The sequence below is a fragment of the Mobula hypostoma genome, chromosome 3 (assembly GCF_963921235.1).
Source record: "Mobula hypostoma chromosome 3, sMobHyp1.1, whole genome shotgun sequence".
Taxonomy (NCBI): Eukaryota; Metazoa; Chordata; class Chondrichthyes; order Myliobatiformes; family Myliobatidae; genus Mobula; species Mobula hypostoma.
Genome location: NC_086099.1, coordinates 70976238 through 70997077, shown reverse-complemented (window position 1 = coordinate 70997077; position 20840 = coordinate 70976238). Strand labels below are relative to the sequence as shown.

The window sequence follows — 20840 nt, the reverse complement described above, 5'->3', positions numbered from 1 at the left end:
TTTACGGGGTAATACATCAGCATTTCTATGATTAGTTGTCCTCTTGAATTTGATCTTGTAATTATGTCTTCCAAGAAACAGAGCCCATCTCTGCACTTGTGCTGCTGCTGTTAGTGGAACACCCTTCAATGGACTGAAAATTAACAGCAGCGTTGATGATCAGTTAACAGGGTAACCTCTCTCCCATAAAGATACTGGTTGAAATGTTTTACACCCCAAACCAGACTCAAGACCTCTTTGTCAATCTGTGCAGAATTTTTTCTGCAGCAGTAAGATAACATGATGCAGAGGGTATGGGGTGTTTGCTTCCATCACTTACAACATGTGACATGACTGCATCTAATCTATACCATAAGACGAGGCAAGATAGGCCAGCTTCACTGGGCTCTGTATATCATAATGTGTGAGAGCAGTGCCTTTTGAAAACCCAACTCATTCTGTTTTGTCCATTGCCATTTCTTCCCAATCTGTAGTAATGAGTTCAGGCAGTAGAGCACAGTTGCCAGGTTTGGAAGGAACATGTTGCAGTAATTGACAAATCGTAAAAATGACCACAACTGTGGCCAATCCTTTGGTCTTGAGGTATCCACCACTGCTTGAATTTTCTCAACACAGTTGTGTAATCCTTGTGTGTCAATGGTGTGACCACAGTAAGAACATAAGAAATAGGAGCAGGAGTAGTTTATCTGGTCTGTTGAGCTTGCTCTGCCATTCAGTCTGGCCATGGTCTTATCTCCACCTACTGGTCTTTCCCCCATAACCCTTAATTCCCCTACTATGCAAAAAATCTATCCAACCTTGTCTTAAATGTATTTACTGAGGTATCTTCCACTGCTCGATTGGGCAGAGAATTCCACAGATTCACCACTCTCTGGGAAAAGCAGTTCCTCCTCATCTCGGTCCTAAATCTACTCCCCCGAATCCCCTAGTTCTAGTCTCACCTACCAGTGGAAACAACGTTCGTGCCTCTATCTTATTTATCCCTTTCATAATTTTATATGTTTCTATAAGATCTCCTCTCATTCTTCTGAATTCCAGCAAGTACAGTCCCAGTTGACTCAATCTCTCCTCATAGTCCAATCCCTTCATCTCTGGAATCAACCTGGTGAGCCTCCTCTGCACCGCCTCCAAAGCCAGTATATCCTTCCTCAAGTAAGGAGGCCAGAACTGCACACAGTACTCCAGATGCGGCCTCACCATTACCCTGTACAGTTGCAGCATAACCTCTCTGCTCATACATTCAATCCCTCTGGCAATGAAGGCCAACATTCCATTCACCTTCTGCTGTACCTGCAGACCAACCTTTTGTGATTCCTGCACAAGCACTCCCCAGTCCCTATGCACAGCAGCATGCTGCAATCTTTTTTACCATTTAAATAATAATCTGCTCTTCCATTTTTCCTTCCAAAGCGGATGACCTTGCATTCACCAACATTATACTCCATCTGCCAGACCATTGCCCATTCACTTAACTTACCTATGTCTCTCTGCAGACTCTCTGTATCTTCTGCACAATTTGTATAACTATTCAATTTAGTTCCATCAGCAAACTTAGATACACTAGAGTCGGTCCCCTCTTCCAGATTGTTATTGTATATCATGAACAGTTCTGGGCCCAGCGCCCATCCCTGCGGCACTCCGCTCACCACTGATTGCCAGCCAGAGTAACACCTTGTATCCCAACTCTCTGCTTTCTGTTGGTTAACCAATCCTCTATCTGTGCTAATACAGTACGTGATGCTTGGTTTAAAGAATTCACACTTGTCTTGGGCTCTGAGCAGATCGTTACAAATGTCATTCCCACAGAAGTTATCTTTTCTCGAGTATAATTTCTTAATTGGATATCTGCAGACCTCAGTTCAGTCTCTTTGCAGTGTCAATCAAACTAATTGCATGGTATGACTGAAACAGCTGAACCAGTGTCCAATCCTATTGTAATTATTTTAATTAATTTGCCATTCACTTTTGGTGTAAGAAATGTTGCTTGTCATCTGTTCATTTTCACATTGTAACTCTCAAGGTTACTCAGTCCTGTGTCACTCTCAATATTTCAGATCTCCCATCAACAGCATGCAGATTAGTGCACTTTATGAAGCTGCCACTTGTCTTTTTATATTTTTCTCTTCCCCATGCAGTCCATTTATTTTTGTCTGCTCGGTGTGCTACTTTATGGCATTTTCTGCAAATTTTGCCTTTCAACCTGCATTTGTCTAGTGTTTATGAGTCACCGCCACAACTCTAACACAATTTGTTCAGCCAGGCAGGTTTCTGTTTAGATGTTGTGATTTTGTTCATGTTCACTTTCATTCCTGACTGCTACTCAATTGCATCTGTCTGCTGTTTCCATTGATACAGCAATTTCAACTGCTCTTTTAAATGTGAGTTGTGCTTCAGTTAGGAGCTGTTTTTGAATGTTTTCTTCTAAGGTACCACAAACTAAATGATCTCTCAGTGCATCACTAAGCTCATCACTAAACCGACAATGCTTGGACAATTTCTTCAATTCAGCCATGTAAGCTGAAATGCCCCTTATATTGATACCACTTATGAAACCTAAAACTTTCTGCAATCAATGATATTTTCGGTTCTAAGTATTTCTGGATTACATTCATGATATCAGCAAAGTTTATTTTGGCTTATTTGCATGGAGCAGTTAAACTCCAAGCAAACTGTATGCTTTTCCACCCATTACACTCAGCAACACTGGTATACATTTTTCATCGGCTCTAACATTAGCCTAAAATACTGCTCAATTTGTTCAGTATACATCATCCAGTTATCTGTTCTGCAATTGATCTATCTTTCCAATGTAGCCAGTCATCTCTGCTTTTTAAAATTTATTATTTTTAACACCCGGTACTCACTGTTTATGAACCCATGGCTGTCCTCATTATCAATCACCCCTGCTCTGGACCACTTTCTGGAGGTGCAAGATGCCGACTTCTACAAAGAAGGGATCCATATGCTCCACGACTGCTGGACTAAGTCATGGAGCATATGGACTTACGTTGAAAAATAAATGTGCTAGGTTTTCTAAAACTGACTCCTTCTACCTTAGGCCACGAACTTATCAATCACCCCTAGTAAATTAATAAATTTCACGACACACGCTGGTGATAATAAATTTGATTCTGATTTTCAAAACGCAAAGTGGACTAAGACAGAGATTTTTATCTTTGGTGCGTATAGATGGAGCTGTCCCAACCTTTATTTAATTTCTGTGCGATCTGCAGGCAACTGATATTCTTAATTAATCATACTGTTGGGTGCCATGGTAGTGTCACGGCTAGTGTGACGCTATTACAGCTCGGGGCGTTGGGGCTCAGAGTTCAATCTGTGCATCGTCGGTAAGGAGTCTCTGTACATCCTCCCCGTGGAATGTATGAGTTTTCTCTGGGTCCCAAGGCACATATAGCAAGGGTGCCCAAGAAGTTTGCACAGTACTGTATATTGATTAAATTAGAAAGATGGTTGGGAAACAGAAATAAGAGTAATTAACTTTGTATTAGCTCAGTAGTATTAAGTGTCATTTGATAACTGGAAAGACATAATATACAGTACTGTGCAAAAGCCTTAGCTATATATATGTGCCTCAGACTTTTACACAGTACTATACTACCTCAAGACTCTTTTCCTGCAGGTATTTACAGGAAAATAAAGAAATACAATAGAATTTATGAAAAACTATACATGCTCAAAGACTGACAAAAAGCAAAGTGAAAAATAAATACAACAAACTGTGCAAACAACTAAATAATCTTTAGACCATGAGATGTAGAGTCCTTGAAAGTGAGCCTTGATGTTATGGAATCAGCTCAGAGTTGAGGTGAGTGAAATTATCCACGGTGGTTTAGGAGGCGGATGATTGCAGGGTAATAACTGTTCCTGAACCTGATAGTGTTGAACCAAATGTTCTTGTATCTCCTGCCTAATGGTACTAGCAAGAAGAGAGGATGGCATAGATGATGGATGCTTCTTCCTGGTGGCAGTGCTCTTTGTAAATATGCTCAATGATGGGGAAAGATATGATGGACTGTGTTGTATCCACCACTTTTTGTAGACTTTTCCATTCCTGGGCATTAGTGTTCCCATATCAAGCCGTGATGCAACCAGTTAGGATGCATCTTTAGAAGTTTTTGAACGTTTTTGTGACGTGCCAAATCTATGCAAACTTTTATGTAGAGGAGTTGTTGTACCTTTTTTGTGATGGCACTTACATGCTGGTCTCAGGACAGATCTTCTGATACGATAATGCCAAGAAATATTAAGTTACTGACCCTTTACACCTCCGATCACCTAATGAGGACCTGTAGTTTCTTCCATCTGTAGTTGATAATCTGCTCTTTGGTTTTGCTGACATTGAGTGGAAGGAAGTGAATCTCTTGGCTCATTCAGGACTTCTGAATGATTTTGTGGGTCCACGAGTGTAACTCTGTTACTGCTGCGGCATATTCCTTTGGGTCCTCTTTCCTTGAACATATCCCAGTCCACCGACTCAAAGCAATCCCACAGTCACTCCTCTGCATCCCATGACCCACCTCTTTGTTGTCCTGCCCTGTATGCAATTTCTACCTCAACATCTTTTAACTATGTCTACAAAAAGCACAGCAAATTAAAATGTTGCATCCATTATCAACACATTCATTTGTCACACTCACATTTGGGCTTCTAATCACATCTACCTAAAAGACTGGAGTCAAATAGACTGGAAAACATGTATCAAAGATCATGGAATGAAATTTGTCAAACTAAACATTGCTATTCTGTGCTACCATAAAATATTTGAGTACTTTTAGATTTAAAAAGGGTCCTTAAATTGTGAGAATTCTGGCATTCAATTAGGGTATACAATGGCCCAATGCTCTAGGCCAGGGATGGCTAACCTATAGTGCATGCATCAAAAGTGACGCATTGGATGATTAGAAGTGGCGCATTGCACCCCAGTGATAATAATAAAAAAGTAAGCTGACTCATGCAAAAAGTACAGGTTTCCCCCGCCATCTGCAGGTAGAGCATTCCTATGAAATGGTTCGTAAGCCGGAATGTCGTAAAGCGAAGAAGCAATTACCATTTATTAATATGGGAAAAATTTGTGAGCGTTCGCAGACCCAAAAAATAACCTACCAAGTCATGCCAAAGAATACATAAAACCTAAAATAACAGTAACATATAGTAAAAACAGGAATGATATGATAAATACACAGCCTATATAAAGTAGAAATACTTTTCTACAATCATTGCCGCACTGTTATCCGTAGCGAAAATCTCACGCAAGCGCTCTCGGCAGAAACATTCTCTCCAGTAACCTTTAAGCTATGAAACTGCCAAATCATATCAAATAAAACATAAAAGTACACAACCTATATAAAGTAAAAATAATGTGTGTACAGTGTAGTATCACTTACTGGAATCGAGAAGTCAGCGCTGAGCACACTGATGATGGTGAGTTAGGCTAAGTTGTCGAAGGTTGGTGTGGTGCAGTGGTCCCCAACCTCCAGGCTGCCGACCAATACCAATCCGCAAAGCATGCAGTGGTGCAGCGCTAACCGGGACACACCCAGCACATCTTTAAGAAAAAAGCAAAAATAAACAAGCTAATTAATTAAGTGCCACCCGGCACGTAAATGTTGGCCCAGAACAGAGGCGACGCAATTGGCAATTGCCTCTGATCTAGGCCAACATTTACGTGCCAGGCGGCGCCTAATTAATTAGCTTGTTTATTTCGGCTTTTTTTCTTAAAGATGTGCTGGGTGCGTCCTGGCTACCACTGCATTCTCTGTGGCAATGTATCAGTCAGCGGCCCGGAGGTTGAGGTGATGGGACACTGGGGTGTCATCTCATTTTCGTCTGTTTCCATCAGGACAGGCAAGTCATCTTCTTATATGTCTGCCTGCCTCAATGTCGAAGGTTGAGGTTTGTAGTCTGCTGTGACTGATGTGGAAGACTTGAAAAACAACAGTATGCTTGACTGCTTAGCTTCGCGCATTTTTCTATCATACAGTTCTTCGTAAGCACTCAAACCATCTTGCAAATATGCCCTAAACCGACGTGTCCTTTCAAAATGAAAGTCGTACTTTTCTGCAATCATTGCAGTGAAAATCTTACGCTGTTGCTTCACATTCAATTCCTGGATGATTTCACTTTCGGTCCGTTCGCTACTGCATTCGGTTTCGATTGTTATCCTTTCCTCTTCCAATTTCATCAGCTCTTCATCTATCAGTTCTCAGTCATGGGATGCCAAAACCTCTTCAACATCATCTTCGTCAACTTCCACAAGCCAAACTCACTTTGTCCTTACTTCGTTCACCACGATTGAAACGCTTAATTATATCCAGTTTTACGCTAAGTGTAACACCCTTATGAGCTCTTCTAGGCTTTTCCGATACCTTAGAACTCATCTTGCTGACGGCTGCTCACAGGCACGTGTTTAAGCAATGCCGGCTAGAATGCAGTTCCAGGGAAGGAGCTTGGCTGCCTTTTCTCGCATGCTGTTTTTTTCGCACGCTGCCTTTTTTCACACACTGCCTTTTTTCGTAACAGTGAAAACATGTTCTGTTAGAGAAAACAGGTAACTAATGTAGGTCTTTCGTAATAGCGAGGTTTCGTAAAGCGAACATTCGAAAAGCTGGGGACACCTGTATTAACCAAAAACCGATTTGTAGAAAAAAAAAATCTATAGCAGGAATTCAAGTAGCTTAGAGCTAGAAATGGGTTTTACTGGGAATAAATCTAAAACTTAGCAATTATTTTTAGCAATTTTATTATTTCGTGCGCATCTTTTGGCGAATGTTATCTTCTTTCATATTATCACCTACCACCCCACCAGCCTCCGGGTCCAACATATTATTCTCCGTAACTTCCGCCACCTCCAATGGGATCCCACCACTAAGCACATCTTTCCCTCCCCCCCTCTCTCTGCATTCCGCAGGGATCGCTCCCTACACAACTCCCTTGTCCATTCGTCCCCCCCATCCCTCCCCACTGATCTCCCTCCTGGCACTTATCCGTGTAAGCGGAACAAGTGCTACACATGCCCTTACACTTCCTCCCTTACCACCATTCAGGGCCCCAAACAGTCCTTCCAGGTGAGGCATCACTTCACCTGTGAGTCGACTGGGGTGATATACTGCGTCCGGTGCTCCCGATGTGACCTTTTATATATTGGTGAGACCCGACGCAGACTGGGAGACTGCTTTGCTGAACATCTACGCTCTGTCCGCCAGAGAAAGCAGAATCTCCCAGTGGCCACACATTTTAATTCCACATCCCATTCCCATTCTGACATGTCTATCCACGGCCTCCTCTACTGTAAAGATGAAGCCACACTCAGGTTGGAGGAACAACACCTTATATTCCGTCTGGGTAGCCTCCAACCTGATGGCATGAACATCGACTTCTCTAACTTCCACTAAGGCCCCACCTCCCCCTCGTACCCCATCTGTTACTCATTTTTATGCATACATTCTTTCTCTCACTCTCCTTTTTCTCCCTCTGTCCCTCTGAATATACCTCTTGCCCATCCTCTGGGTCACACCCCCCACCTCCTTGTCTTTCTTCCCGGACCTCCTGTCCCATGAACCTCTCGTATCCCCTTTTGCCTATCACCTGTCCAGCTCTCGGCTCTATCCTTCCCCCTCCTGTCTTCTCCTGTCATTTTGGATCTCCCCCTCCCCCTCCAACTTTCAAATCCCTTACTCACTCTTCCTTCAGTTAGTCCTGACGAAGGGTCTCGGCCTGAAATGTCGACTGCACCTCTTCCTATAGATGCTGCTTGGCCTGCTGCGTTCACCAGCAACTTTGATGTAGGTTCTTTCATATTAATCTGTTTTCAATTTTTTAAAAAAAGTTCAATGAGTCAAACTAGGAAAGAAGGACTTTTGTTCTGCAGTCGTTCCATAACTGTTCAATACATGTTTGATACTTGTTTGATCCTGAGGCGCCAGGCGTCTGCACCAGCGGTGCGTCGCAGGTTTTTGCCCGTCAGTTTACAATTGACACTCGTGCACTACGGAGTTGTGCTTGTTCGTCCTTTGTAAACATTTGCAGTTTTGTACTTTTTCTGAAAATTAAGCCTTGTTTTTACATTCAGTTACCCATCACAGTGCAAAAGCAAAGCAGAAAGTGATAGTAAGCGTGAATTCAATGAACAGTGGGAAAATGAGTTCTTATTTATAGTGGGTCCGTCAGGAAAACCGTTGTGCATCGTTTGTGAAAACACTTTCTCACATAATAGAAGACATAATCTTAATAGACACTAAAACACAACATCAGACTAAGATAGAAGGAAAACTGAAGCTAGTGCTTGGGTCTGATTTGCAGAAAGAATATGTGATTTTTAAAGAAAGGAAGAAATCAAAAGAAGACAAAATATATTTGTTAAAAGTCTTATTGAGGTAAGTAATGTTTATCTTGTTTTTATATTAAATCAATATATCATGTAAAAATGCTAAAAATGTCTATATTAACACATTTTTACAAGAATTAAACGGGGGTACAAGAGTGGTATGGCGCATCTGAACTCGTGTGTGAAAAAATTGACACATGGAATGTAAAAGGTTGGCCACCCCTGCTCTAGGCGATCAAGTGAGTACACATTTAAAAGATTGCTCAACATAAGAGAATAACCATTGTTCATTTGGAATAACGTAATTGCTGACACCGCTCATCAACAACTGTTTGCTTTGAATAAAGTAATCGCAGAAATGTTGCCCTGCCAAAAATTTGTGCACAGTAGATTTAATGCTTAAGGTAAAGTACAAAGGAGTTAATCCTTCCTTGATGGACATGCCTGCACAAATCTGGATTCATACTGACTTCAAAGGAGGATATGCCATCCCTTTGTATATGCATCTCAGCTAAACCTGAAGATGCTATGGGCAAAAACTGTTCTCCCAAGAACTAGCCCAGGAGAAGAAGCTGAAAAATAATTCTATGTAAGCTAAACAGGTCATTGCTTAAGTATACATAGCGCCATTTCCCAGTTGCTGCTTCTTTCTGAGGTGGAAAAAACAAATAAGCGAGGGTGTCACACAAAAAGCAGCAATAACTAGTATTCTTGTGGTGTCTAACATGCTAAAATGACCCAAGGTACTTTAAAAGGAAAACAGATGAATTGGTTAACAAAATCTGGCACTGGGCCACCTAAAATTATATAAGAAATAATTTGTTTAAGAGGAAAGAAGCATTGCAAAGGATAGAGGGATAGGGGAAGCTGAGAGAGCTACGTAGGGAATTATTGATCTTGAGACTAAAGCAGGGTAAAACTATGACCAACACTGCGGAATAATTAAACCAGGTGGTGTTAAGAAGCCTGGAGGAATGCAGGTCGCTCAGAAGTTTGTGGGGCTGAATGTTGAAATTAAAATAAGTTGTTTTGTCTTTGCATGGAATGAAGTATACGACGTACCCAATTACTTTCTGAAATTATTTGCCATATTCTAAGAATTGAATTCCATCTTATAAAATAATGAAACAAAATTATATTTCATCATTTGTTATCTCAGGTTCTTTTGAATTGATATAGTATAAAGAACTCAAAGGTGAAGTTCACATTTCCATTCACTTGAATGATGAAAAGTTGACCATGTTCACTGTGATGGATATTTGTTTCCTGGGACAGTGGGATTCTTGTCTTTTTTTTTGCAAAATTCTTTCTAATCGCAGCAGCTGCCATATGTAAGAGCAAACGGTTGTATGTAAACTTCCAACCATATGCTTTGTTTAGCTTCTGGTTGCAAACAGGAGCCAGTCTTCAGTTCTGAAGAAAGTAAATGGCAAGCAGTAATCAGTTTGAAGTTAAAACGAAGCACGGTCTACAGAGCAGTATTGCAAACAAGCTCTGCATAGAGCCATAGTCTTGCCGGCTCATAGATTCCTGGTTTATTGCTGCTCTAGAGATGCAGTATAAGATGATGGGTAATTTAATTTGGCTTGTTTCAAAACAGACAAGATGACTAAGCTGCTTAGTTTAAAGAAGCTTGGTATAGTATAAGATTTAATATATCAGTAACTGATCTATTTATGTTGGAAGTTTTTTGTAGTCGGATAAGTGCTTAACAGTGTTAAGTATAAGGTAGCTGAGAACTATGTCCCTAGAAAGCTTTTTGTGACCTTTTGTGTAAAAAGGGTATCTGAGGAGATATTGTATACTAGTGGCCACCCACGTGGCAGGAAAAGGGTATAAAAGTAGAGAGCAAATCAGGCTTATTAGGAAGGAAAGGGGGTAAGGAACATCAAGGAGCATGAAAGAAATGTGGGGTGAACTAGAATCCATTTCTCTGGCTTCAGTTTCTGTGACGGAAGATTTCATCATCTGCACTGTTGCTATGTCTTTTTAGTTAATAAGGAATTGTATCCATGTTTTGGAAGTGCTCTGTGTTTTAGAAATGCTTCGCAATTTGGAAATACTCAAGACAGAAATCCTCTAAGTTTTGAATGTGCTTTAAAAATGTTGTTTGGATTTAAATGTGTGTCACTGAAAGTAAAAGAACTGTGTTTGAACTAATTTGTTAGCAGGAGATATGTTCTCCTTGGTAGGGAGAAGGGACCCGACTGCTCAAATAGTGGGTATTGGCAGCTAAACTCACCATAGAGAATAAACAAGGAAGTAAACTAGTTTTTGAAGATTGGGTAGGTACAATATAATCTACCTTCAGAGAGAGTACTTGCAGCTATTTATATCCAGTAGGGCTGAAGGTCTTTGTTTGTGTTTAGAACTTCGCAATCTGCAGCCCAATATCATCACATCACAAGGCAATGTTTGGCTCTGGTGATGAGATCATCCTCCAGAATAGCTGAACCACCAGCCTAGCTCTTCCTTTGGAGCCATAGCACTGGCATCAACCTAACAGCATCAAAATACTCTGACCCAAGCACAAAGAGAAGAACCTAAGCTTCCTCTTGGTCATCAGTAAAATAGTGGGGAGCGTTGCCAACATTGCTTTTGCTGGAGCTGCTAGCCATTAGCTGGGGCGAATTTTAATTCTATTCGGCTCCAAATCTAATTACAGCATTGGTCCAACATAAAAAAGAGAAGCAAAATGAAAACCAAACCGCTGGAGGAGCTCAATGGATTAGGAAACTGCTGTCGAAGGAAAAGGACAGTTGATGTTTCCAGGTGTATTTCTATGAGCAAAAGAGTCTACAGCAAGTAACTATTCACATCACTAATAGGACTGCAGCCAGACACAATCGAATTGGAGAAAATCTCTTCACTGCAGTGGAGAGGAGATTTCCTCAGGAACCCAGAATTTTCTGCAACTGCTTCTATGTTATTCCTTCTGCCGGATGATCAGAAATGTGAATATTTTGGTACCCAGTCTTATTCACAGCTTCTCAGGTAATGACAGAGTCTGTGTTTCAAGTCCAGCGTGAGCCCCTAACTCCAGAGTTCCCTAAAAGTGGCAACACTATTTAATAAGTTGGCGAAGAAGGCACATGTTCTGCTTACTTTCATAGGTGATATGAATGCAAGCAGAAGGCAGATTTTCTGCTTCTATCCATTGGTCAGGATTTAGAATATACAAGTTGGCACATTACATTGCAACTTTACAAGAAGTTCACCAGAATGGTGCCTAGATTGGAGGCTTTAGTTATGAAATGGGATTGGATGGGCCATATTTATTTTCCCTTGATTGAAGGAGACCGGGGATATATGAAATAAGAGGCAAAGGTGGGCAAAGAGTTAGAATCGTTTTCCCATGGTATCAAAAACAAGAGGCCATAAGCTTAAGGTGAGAGGAAGAATTTTTGAGAGATGAGAGGAATTCTATATATGTTTATATATGTCACAGTGTTCTATATAACGGAGTGGTTGATATTGTATCTGGAACTTACTGCCATTATTGGTATTGGAGTAAGGTACGATCATTATACATGAGGTTATATAAAGAGGCACTTAGACAAGGGATAGAAGGGGACAGAACTAATGCAGGGAATTGGGATATGTGTATATAGGGAAAAGGTTTGGCATGTATGTGTTGGGCCAAAGGGCTAACTTTAGTGTTGTACAACCCTAGGATTCTAGTGGCATCAGAAAGCAGGAGAGAGATTTGGACGGATGGTGAAAGAATTCCATTGCATGAGGCTAAATGGTCAACATCGACAAGAGTGAAGAATGTAAAACAATCCAGAAGTGAAGGAGCAGAGTGTAGGAGGGAGTTGCAGTGCTCTGGGGAATCACAGTAATGAGAAAAATAAACTTTGAATCTGAAGTTTAAGCATGAAACTTAAAGGAACCAAGATCAATCTGGACCAAACTCACGTGCCCCCAAGACTATGTGCCACAGTGTCTTTGATGAACTGAAGCTTATTAAACGTGCAGCATGAGAGTTTTTGAATAATGTAAGCAGTCCTGCAAGTAATACAGACTAAAATTAATGTGGACCTTCACTGATCTGTTCATTTACAAGTTCTTATTACCATTCTCAGAGAGTTTCTTGTGAGAAGGACATTTTGAAAGATAGCTACACATCATAAAATCTGTGTTTAAGTTATTTACAGGGATGAATTTTACAAATTTAGGTTTACAAGGTTTCTCATCAGATATATGAAATAATAGAGGTTCCACAGTAAAATCTTGACTATTCCAATTGCTAGTATTTACAATTTTTTTAAAAAAGATGAATTGAATTGAATTAACTTTATTTCTTACATCGTTCACATACATGAGGAGTAAAAATCTTTACATTACATCTTTGTCTAAATGTGCAATGTGCAAAAGAGCTGCGCCTATTGTGGGGCTCGAACCCACGATCCCGAGAACAAGAGTCTCATGCTCTACCAACTGAGCTAGCCAGAATTAACAGCAAATGCTGCAGGTGCTGGAAACAAAGAAACGACTGTGATTTGTTTTCTATATTTCAGCATACATCAGCCCTGCAAACTAAAGTATATCCTGTTCACACCTCACTGCTGAAGTTCAGTTGTTACAAGTGAAAATGCCATGTACTGGATAGCAACCAAAGTTGAGCCAAACACAAATATGAATTTAATTATAACTGAAATGTTACCTAATATTATAGAACAGAAGTGCATGAGAGCAGGACCTTCAGCCCATGATGTGGTGCTAAGGTACCTGAAATAGTAATTAGTTGCTTAATTAAGCTAAATCCTTTTGTCCTCACAATATCCCTGTAACTCCATTTTCCTCACATTCATGTGCCTATCCAAGAACCACTTGAAGGCTACTGTACAACACAACCTAATAAGTGGACACTTGTTAATTGGTCCATCAGTTAATCGAAGCAGCCGCTTATTTAGGACAACAAAAACTAATCGAGAATATAGTTGCGATTCCATTTGTTTATTTGAGTCAGTACGCTGCTTAATGGGGCAGGAGACCGTTGTTGAACAGTTTCTAACTGGGACCAGTCGCATGAACTTGTGTGGCTGTTAGCCACTACAATGTGCTTAGAGAGAACCATTTTTAAATAGCATCAGTTGTGCATGTTTAAACTCAAAAAGCAGGGATTTTTGCCAATGATAACAAGAAATAAGCAGAAGGACAAGTTAGACATGTTTTGCTCACTGTGGTTTCAAGCATTCAGGCTTGGAGATGCCAGAAATGGGCAGAAATGAAAATAAAACTATTTCATTACTTCAGCAAATGAGGAATAATAAAGAATTCTGATACGTGCATTTAATGCCAGAGAAATGTATACAATATACATCCTGAAATGCTTTTTCTTTGCAAAGATCCATGAAAACAGAGGAGTGCCCCAAAGAATGAATGACAGTTAAATGTTAGAACCCCAGCTCCCCCCCCATGCACAAGCAGCAGCAAGGCAACAAATAACCCCCACCCTCACCAGCAAAAAAGCATCAGCGCCCTCCACCAAGTACTCAAGCGTGCAACAAAGCCTCAGTAAAGACACAGACTTGCAATACCCAAAGACTACTCGCTCACCCAGTATATCAACATACCACAGGTTCCCTCTCTCCCTACTAAGGGAAAAAGAGATGTCCCCACAGTAAGAGGGCAGACAGAGCAAACAACTTGCTGATTTACGATGTTAAAAGTTTATTGTGTTGCTTTTTCCGAGCTCTGGACCCAGAGAGTTGGCCCCAGGCTCAGCTCTGTGAACGCACAGCCCATGACAGCTAACTTGCTGCTCTCGATGTTCCGTGTTCTCCCACAATGCCTTAGTCAGGTGCACCGGCCTAGAATCAGCCCGTCTCCAGAACCACGAAAATCTGGCACCCTGAAGGTGCGCTATGCTTCCAGACCATGTCCTTGGGATATCAAAAAGCGGCTGTTTGTGAGGCATGGAGAGTGGGTCCTATTCCTACAAAGAACCAACTCCAGGTCAGGGCCTTCAGAAGAACATTGAAAAGGAAAGAAAGCGATATCAAAGATAGAAATAGAGCTGTTTCCAAATTTGAAGTATTGACAGTCATCTTGAATGTTGCAATAAAAATGAAGATTTGGAAAATGCAATCATTGAATGTATTGTATGAATACAGTCTGTTCTGCACAGAGTCAGTGCTAATTTTGTTCATTTACAGTCAATCAAAAGAACATGGCAGCGTGTTGGATGACAGTGACACTTGTGTGGGAATGTCTTTAAAATGGAAAAGCCATTGCACTGGGACAGTTCTACTCTCTTGACCTCAGAAATCCTGGTCCAGAGGTACAAGTGGTTGTCACAAATTGGTGTCTTCCTTGGCGGCAGTGGATAGTCATAACTTCTTCTGTATCCGATCATGTCCTTCACTCTCCCTGAAGCATTGCAGAACCACCTTCTTAGCTGTTGGGTCTCTCTGTTGCTCTCATCTGCCCAGTTTGCCAGAGCAGACTTTGCATGCTGGGACAGGTATGCCCTGATTTCACTGGGATTTTTAGGCCCACTGGCTACCCTCAGCTGTTGAAGCAGTGTACCAGGGTGTGGCCGCTGTCCCACCCAAACAACTACTTGGAGACACAGGTGAGAGCCGAATGTCCAGTGGAGACCAAAGGAGAATAGGCTGCCCCAAGGTGGACATGATAAGTCCCTGCACCAGAGGTAGTACCCCTCCCCGAAAACCCCAGACACAGTAGTGTACATTGGCTGAATTACTCCATCAATAACTATTAGGAACTAATACACGGTTTTACAGTATTGTAGTGGCATTGGTGGTGTTTTAATTTGTTCTTTATTTCATTTAAATACATAATTTACTATTGAGTTAAATGGTAGTTTGTCTTCATTATACCTTTTCAGCTATTTCCATGAAACTCCGACTAATTGGGGCAGCCATTCAATTGAGCCAAAGTGTAAAGGTCCCGATGTGTCCCAATTAACCGGAATCCAGTGTACTTGCTTCCCTTGAGCAACTATAAATTTCACATAAGACACTTCTGTAATGTTGAATCAGGTTCACGGGTCTGGCAAGTGAGACAAAAAATGCACTGACTTTGAATAGATATATTAATAATTTATTTATAAACAGAAAAAAATTGACCAAGCATTCATGTTTCCAAGTTACAGATACTATAAAGCTGAATATTCAACAAATATATGTACATTTGACATACTTAATTTAAAGCGTGCGTAGAGAATACCTTTTCAATCATCATCTGAATCCTTGCCTTAAAGGAAGAAGAGAGCAAGCCCCTTCCATGTGCTATTTTATATACCTAGTATATTTGAAACAGGACAGCAGGTAGTCATCCAATGGGAAAAGCAGCTGCAGCTTCTAAACTAACCAATCACAACGGAAGTGACTTTAGGCATGCCCCCACAGGACAACTTCATCTTTTGAGCAAGCTCTGACTGGGTAAGTGGAATTTTTCGATTAGAGACATGTCCTTACCCATTTCACCAATGATCCTTTTGCATTTCTTTTCTAGCACTGACGATCACATTGGTGTAGATCTAGACAGCCTCAGATTAGGGTATCACGTATCCTACTGAAGCACAGTATAGCAAACATGCATAAATGTATTTGAGTGGTCTGTCCATTCGAGTGGTCACTCATTACAAGGATGAATGCAAAGTCTTGTGACTTCATGCCCCTTGGGCTTGGCTCAGTCTCCCTGGAAGAATGTGCAGCGGGGCAGGTACTGCTGCTAATACATTGCATGTTTACTGCTGCTCCTAAAGCAGCACACTCAAACTGCTGGAGGAACGCAGCAGGTCAGGCAGCATCTATGGAAGTGAGCAAACAGTCTGTGTTTTGGGCCAAGACCCTTCTTCATGGCTGAGAAGGAAGGCGGAAGATGCCAGAGTAGAAAGGTGGGGATGGGGGGGAAGGGAAGGAGGCTGGCTGGAAGGTGGTAGGCGAAGCCGGTGTGTGGGAAAGGACAAGGGCTGGAGAGGAATGTATCCTGTGGTTTTCTGTACATGATGTGGCTTACTGCAGTCAGGATTTGACTGAGCAGAATTTGAACAGCTTGGCACAAACCGACATGAACCCTCATCCTTCCCTTCACTTGCTCTTGTCTATTTGTGATATGTGAGCCACCAGACGAAAACAGAGTTACTTACCTTACCAGTAGTTATCCAAGCTGCTGGGTGCTCTGAATGAGTCAAGATACAGAGCACTCTCAGAGTGAGTGGTCTCCTCTGAGGAATCAGTCTTATTCTCCAACACCATTTCCTATCTGGTATTTGGAGGTTAAAAGCATAACTTCAGGCAGTCAAAGTAACACCATCCTAGGTCATGATTGTGCACGTGATCATCTTTTACTCAGTGTTGAGATTGATCTACAAGAGTGATTGTTGTCTGCTGTAGGGATGAATGATATTTATTTAATTGTGGCAATATGCAGTCAGAAACTTCTCATTTGTCACAAAATAGCTACTTATCCGAATTTAAACATTGCAAAGTAGCTGTGAATGTCAACTCTAGTGAAGGTCGAAGTTTCTGTAGTCTGTTCTCTACAATGAAGGAAGGTAGGGACCTGTAAGTGAGAATCTGTGATCTGTAGAATACTGGGGATGTGCGTTAAGTAAAAGGAGTTTGTGTGTAATTGGAAGGGAAGTTGGTGTGGTGAGTGATGAGGTATGGGAAAGCAGAGTAACAGGACTTGAGTGAATAATGCAGGTGATAATAAGGAATAGGAACAGACATTCAATGCCTCCCTGCCTGTTCTTCCTTATTCCACAAAGTTTAAAACTCTGTTCATCCCAGCCATCAATCATACGCAATGGCGTAGAAGTTGGTTGTCTACCATTTAATGGTGTGAAAACAAATTGTAGGTCACACAGAAGCTGCCTTTGAAAGCCTCAAAGATCAAGATGATTAATCGCAGGTTCACAGAGCATGTAACTGCGAAAGTTTTGGTGCAGCTTTCACTGCAGAAAGTGGCTGGAGTTTAACCCTTCAGGTATGCTTCCAGCAGATGGCTCTTTGAAAGGACACACAGTATGAACAGCACTCTTATAGCTACAGGGGACTGCTGTTATCTAAAGTGTAGATGTTGTGACAGTTTTTAAAGTTGCCATAACCAGGGGTGATTATGAGAATAAGCTCCCACTATCTATTAAATACTCCCAAAGATGTGTCTCAAATAGCCTCTGACAACCAAGTCCATCACCTGGCCCTCACGTGTGGCTTAGCTACTAAGCCCAGTGGAACCGTTTCTACTGACAGGAGAAAGGGCAAAGGTGGGTTACTGGTGCCTTAAAACCAGTCACTTTACATAGATGGGACTCGTCAGCCGTGGAAGTGGGCAGTTTAGTATTTAACCGTGTCCTCTGGAGGCATGTAACAGGACAGAGAACCTTGGTCGCCTACAACCAAACCTACCAGTCAGGTGTGGCTGTGAGCACAGAAGAGGAATGCCCGCACCTTAGGAAACCTGGTGTGCAGTAAATAGTTCTATCTGTTCTTGTGGGCTCAGGAAATATAAATGAAGTCTTCTATTCTTGAGAAGAGTTTGGCTCACCTGCTTAACATAGCAGTGAGCAGCACACTGCGATCTGAGACAGAGAACACTAGCAGCAGCCTGGAATAATCCCAAGGCCAGAGCACAGAGACTGATCAGGACTTGGACCCCCAGGTAAAAAGCATTCTGGCTGCACATCTTGTAGGCGGCATTTAGGTCAGAAAGTACCTGGAAAGCAACAAAAAATTGGTTTCTGAGAAAATGGGCTTAGTACAGCCTGGGTGCTTTTTGAATATATGAGAACTATTGCTTTTGGGACCGGTGAAATTGAAAATCACACCAGAGGTGAACTGCATATGTTACATTGCTGTTGATATCATCTGAGGGAAATCTGCCTGTTAGGAAATTAAATACTGAGATGAATATGAATCCCATTCAGCAATCAGGAGTCAAATTTCCAGACGGATGCCAAGACCGCGCAGAGCTGGGTGCAATATTGTTTCATTCTGGGTTAAGACAATTTTCAACTTCACACCATTTGGAATTGTGGGAAGAAAAAATGGGTAGAGTGACCCGATGGATGGTAGTCAACCATTCAGAATGTTGGAGCAACCTGATGTTTATCTGGAATTTGAATTTATTTATCACGTATACGTGGAATGCGTCAATTGCATTAGATAGAAAGATAGATACTTTATTGATCTCAAAGGAACTTGCAGTGTCCCAGTACACAAGTGCACAAATATATAAATATTAGAAGAGAAGTAAGAAAGAATAAAAAAATAATTTACCTCGAACAGTCTAACAGGAGGGGTCATCACTTCCCCAGCTATAGGTTGACTCATTGTAGAGTCTAATAGCCGAGGGTAAGAATGACCTCATATGGCTCTCTTTCGAGCAGCACAGTTGTCTTAGTCTGTTACTAAAAGTGCTCCTCTCTTCAGCCAAAGTGGCAATCAGAGGGTGAGAGATACTGTCCAGAATTGCCAGGGTTTTCCAAAGGGTCCTTTGTTCTATCACACCTCCAGTGTGTCCAGTTTGACTCAGGTAACAGGGCCAGCCTTTCTAATCAGTTTTTTGAGCCTATTGGCATCAGCCATGTTGATGCCATTGCCCCAGCACACCACCATATAGAAGACTGTACTGGCGACAACAGACTGATAGAACAAGTGAAGGAGAGACCTGCATAGATCAAAGGACCTCAGTCTTCTCAGGAAGTAAAGGCACTTTGGCCCTTCTTGTACACAGCCCCTGTGTTGGTGCTCCGCTCAAGTCTGTCATCTAGGTGCATCCCCAGATACTTGTAAGTCCTCCCCACATCCGCGTCCTCACCATCAATAGTAACAGGGAGCTGTACAGGCTTGCTCTTCCTGAAGTCCATCACCATCTCCTTTGTCTTACAGATATTGAGCTGCAGATGTTTCAGCTTGCACCATTTGACAAAGTCCTCCACCACGGCCCTGCATTCGTCCTCCCGTCCTCCCTTTATATACCCGATTATTCCTGAGTTATCAGAGAATTTCTGCAGATGACGTGAGTCAGTGTTGTATCTAAAGTCCAAGGTATACTTGATAAACAGGAAGGGAGCACTGTGGGGCCCCAGTGCTGCTTATAGCCGTAGCTGACACACAGCTCTGAAGCTGCACAAACTGTGGTCTGCCAGTCAGATAGTCCAAGACACAATGGAAGTGCCAACCTGCATTGAACAGAGCTTCTCCCCCCGCAATGAGGGCTGTATGGTATTGAAGGCACTTGAGAGATCAAAAAAACATGATCGTCACAATGTTGCGCTGCTTATTGAAATGGGAGTCCGCTCTGTTCAGCAGGAAGATGACAGCATCGTTGACTTCAATGTGCTCCCAGGAGGCAAACTGCAGGGAATCGAGGACTGATCTGACCAGGGGTTGGAGATGAGCCTTCTTGGGTACTGTGACCACACTCGATGTTTTCCACACAATCGGGACCCAACACACCCCCCCCAAGGATGTGCTGAGAACAGCCTGCAATGCCACCACCCATTCCAGCGCCATCTTAGCACATCCACAATGTTCAACAGAACATAGACAAACACAAGCAGGAATGACAACAACAGAGCAAAACAAGACCACAACAGCCGATCAAGCTCCTTGCCCAACCTCCCACCTCTTCACACATACAACTCTCCACTCCCCGGTTGGGCCACATCCAGGCCTCCAGACCTTGGCCCCAGACTGCACTGAATTCCCCAAATGATGTTAACAGCAATGTAACAAATGCATTTAATCTCTCCTATGATGTTTCAGTCTCACTGGCCCCAAATCAAGAATTCTAATTTATTCAAAGAACAACTAGATTTTACTCAGCTCAGAAACTATTCCATTTACAATCTTTAACTGCACAATGCATTTTGGCTCTGCATTTGCTTTTCCTGGTTCATTTAGGTCATCCAACTGCTTTTGGAATTGATCGTATTTGCCTGACGTGCTGTTACTGTGTCGCCAGCCAGGTTTTCCAGGTTTTACTGCAGTCATCTTCATCTCATCACCAGGGACTAGCATCTCCCTAAGTGCCCATTCACTGGTCAAGCGGGTACAACTAAAATGTGTACAGCTTTCGCACATTCCGAGGCCACTGCAAATACATCAGCTTTTATGCTTTGTTAGAGTGATTTTTGGGTTTAGAACATATACACTTAGCAATTGACTATGGCTATCAGTCTTCACATCTGAATATGTATTGTGCATTTAATTTGGAGTGCAGCTCAGAACAATGGATTCCTAAAAGCTGGGAATCCCAGTCCAGCCAATGCTGATTAAAATTCATTTGGATGTCAGTGGTGTGGATGCGAACCAGGAGGTGTGAAGGTTGTATGTGGTTTCAAAGAAGGCATTGTGAATACATTGTAAATATGGAATTGTCCTTTGATGTTTGGCGCATAAAATATCGAGCCCCACGTTGGACCAGTGAGACCTTTCGACCGAAAGCGTGTCCATATGATGCCTGCTGTACTTTGTTTTGTCAAATAAAGAAGCTGCTTGATAACTGCCAGTAC

At 41.9% G+C, this 20840-nt stretch overlaps 1 non-coding gene across 1 annotated transcript; it reads right to left on the bottom strand.

The window, feature by feature from the left end:
• Positions 1–12726: 12726 nt before the first annotated feature.
• On the bottom strand, positions 12727–12794 carry trnak-cuu (transfer RNA lysine (anticodon CUU)). Its single transcript has one exon. It is a non-coding gene; the product is annotated as a tRNA-Lys (tRNA).
• Between the last annotated feature and the right edge of the window lie 8046 nt (positions 12795–20840).